The sequence below is a fragment of the Myotis davidii genome, unplaced genomic scaffold, assembly GCF_000327345.1.
Source record: "Myotis davidii unplaced genomic scaffold, ASM32734v1 scaffold2492, whole genome shotgun sequence".
NCBI classification, from domain to species: Eukaryota; Metazoa; Chordata; class Mammalia; order Chiroptera; family Vespertilionidae; genus Myotis; species Myotis davidii.
In genome coordinates this window covers 22,968-26,310 of record NW_006283160.1, presented here as the reverse complement: position 1 = coordinate 26,310, position 3,343 = coordinate 22,968, and the positions used below count along the sequence as shown (strand labels likewise).

The window sequence follows — 3,343 nt, the reverse complement described above, 5'->3', positions numbered from 1 at the left end:
AAAGCTTCCAGCAAACAAAAGTCCTGGACCAGACGCCTTCACAGAGGAGTTTTATCAAACATTCAAAGAAGAACTAAACCTATCTTCCTCAGACTATACCAAAAAAATTCAAGAGGATGGAACACTTCCAAGCTCATTCTATGAAGCCAGCATTACCTTAATCCCAAAGCCAAATAAAGACAATACAAAGAGAGTTACAGGCCAATATCCCTCATGAACATAGATGCCAACATTCTCAACAAAATTCTAGCAAATAGAATCTAGCATTTCCTTAGAAAGATCATATACAATGACCAAATGGGATTTATTCTGGGGATGCAAGGATGGTACAATATCTGCAAATCAATAAATGTGTTACACCACATAAACAAATTGAGAGATAAAAACCATATAATCATATCCATTGACGCAGAAAAAGCATCTGACAAAATCCAACACCATTTCTTGATAAAAACTCTCAGCAAGGTGGGAGTAGAAGGATCATACCTCAACATAATAAAATCCATATATGACAGGCCAACAGCCAACATCATACTCAATGTACAAAACTAAAACCATTTTCCCTAAGAACAGGAACAAGAGCTCCACCTTGCCTTAGGACAATTTGTGTTAATAAAAGCAAGGGGCCTAGACAAGGAGGCACTCTTCAGTTCCTTTAGCTGAAGGTCCTCTGGCCCCCAAGGCCTTTCAAAATTATATCTCAATGCTTTTCAAAATTATTAGTCTCTGGATTCCTATGTCATCTATGCGCAGCCTTTTCCAGATTCCTGAACCCTTCTTGATGCTGGGACATGCACCCCGGCATAAATGGTGTCCCGAACTGGGGCTTTCTGAACCCTGGAAGCGCCAGCAATAAATGGACGCCCGAAATGGGATAAGAGCACCAACAATAAATGGCGCCCGAGCACCGACAGCCCTGGAAGCACCTGCATTAATGGCGTTGGACATCTGGAAAAGAATTCGCCTGAGCGGAAACAGCACCAGTTATGGTGACACCAGCGCCTGGCGGAGTCACGCTGGGGGGTCCATGGCGATGAGCTATAACTCGAAGGATGAGGTGGACGGCGGGTCCCCGTGCGCTCCCCGGGGCGCTGCGAAGAACCGAAGGCCAGATAACACGGCCTTCAAACAGCATCGCCTGCCAGCTTGGCAGCCCATCCTTATGGCTGGCATGGTGCTCCCTACCTTCATCACCATTGACCTCATCTTCATCCCAATTGGCAAAGACATCTTCGTCACATTTAAGAACATCCTCGAAATCGAGACTGATTATATCGGAATAGACACTTCCAGTCCCTGCAATAAATGTTTGTCCCGGAATGTGACACCTGTATTTGTACAATTAACTTCACACTGGAACAGTCATTTGAGGGCAATGTGTTTATGTATTATGGACTAATTTCTATCAAAACCACCGTCGTTATGTGAAATCTCGAGATGATAGTCAACTAAATGGAGATCCTACTGCTTTACTTAATCCCAGTAAGGAATGTGAGCCATACCGAAAAAATGAAGACAAACCAATTGCTCCTTGTGGAGCTATTGCCAACAGCATGTTTAATGATACATTAGAATTGTTTCTGGCTGTCAGTGGATCATTTTCAACAGCAATTCCTTTGAAAAAGAAAGGTATTGCTTGGTGGACAGATAAAAATGTGAAATTTAGAAATCCCCCTGGAGAAGGCCCCCTAGAAGAACGATTCAAAGATACAACAAAGCCAGTAAACTGGGTTAACCCAATATACTTGCTGGATTCTGACCAAGATAATAATGGGTTCATAAATGAAGATTTTATTGTTTGGATGCATACTGCAGTATTGCCTACTTTTCGTAAGTTATATCGTATTATAGAGCAGAAAAGTGATTTACATCCAACGTTACTAGCTGGAGACTACTTTTTGAATATCAAATACAATTACTCTGTACATTCTTTTGATGGACGAAAACGGATGATCTTAAGCACTATTTCATGGATGGGAGGAAAAAATCCATTTTTGGGAATTGCTTATATCACCACTGATCCATCTCCTTCCTTCTGGGAGTTGTATTGCTAGTAATTAATCATAAGTATAGAAACAGTAGTAATACTGCTGACATTACCATTTAATTTTATATTCTGAAAACAAACTTACTGCATGTACATCAAGGCCAGTTCTGTTCAGCCTAGCTTTTGAATGCCTATGTCTGGTTAGTATGTCATTTTTGAGGTTGGTATATCACTTTTTATTTAAAAAAGTCTTTGTCCTTTACTTCATTCCTATGGATGACTTATGAAAATATATGATGGGTATAAAACAAATTAACCTTATTGATCATGTCAGCACTGTAACTACTGAAATGGCATTCTAATGTTTGCTTTTTGATGGGACAGCCCATATGCATAGAGCCTCTATCATGTGAAATGTGTCTGCTGCTTAAATGTTTATGCTGTGTTGATAAATATTATATTGACATACGTGCTGTATATGTGTGCCTATTGTGTAAAGAGAGGAATTACAAGATGTAGTCTTAATAAATGAATCCGGCAATGTAGCAGGATACAAAATTAATACCAAGAAATCTATGGCATTTCTTTACACCAATAGTGCACTTACAGAAAGAGAGACTAAAAAAGCAATCCCATTTACAATCACACCAAAAAAATTAAGATACCTAGGAATAAACTTAACTAAGGAGGTAAAAGACTTATATGTGGAAAATTTCAGGACACTGAAAAAAGAGATAGACAAGACATGAACAAATGAAAGAATATGTCATGTTCATGGGTTTGTAGAATCAAAATCATTAAACTGTGCATACTATCCAAAGCAATCTATAAATTCACTGCAATCCCCATTAAAATACCAATGCACACTTCAAAGACCTAGAACAAACTCTCCAAAAATTCACTTGGAATAAAAAAAGACCCCGAATAGCTTCATCAATCTTGAGAAAGAAAAACAATGTTGGAGGTATCACAATACCAGATATAAAGCTATCTACAAAGCTACTGTTCTCAAAGCTGCCTGGTACTGGCACAAGAACAGACATATAGATCAGTGGAACAGAACAGGGAACGCAGAAATAAACACAAGAATTATGCTCAATTAATATTTGACAAAGGAGGCAAAAATATACAATGGAGTCAAGACAGTCTTTTCAATAAACGGTGGTGGGAGAACTGGACAGGTACTTGCAAAAAAATGAAACTAGACGACTAACTTACACCATACACACACACACAAAAAACCCCCTCAAAATGGATAAAGGACTTAAACATAAGATGGGAAACCATAAACATCTTAGAAGAAGCCATAGGCAGCAAAATAGCAGACATCTGTCATAACAATATCTTTACCTATAG

The 3,343-nt window shown here is 38.9% G+C and overlaps 1 pseudogene; it reads left to right on the top strand.

Moving 5' to 3' along the window:
* The first annotated feature begins 1,000 nt into the window (after positions 1–1,000).
* LOC102764764 lies at positions 1,001–2,455 on the top strand (annotated as a pseudogene).
* The last annotated feature ends 888 nt before the right edge of the window (positions 2,456–3,343 follow it).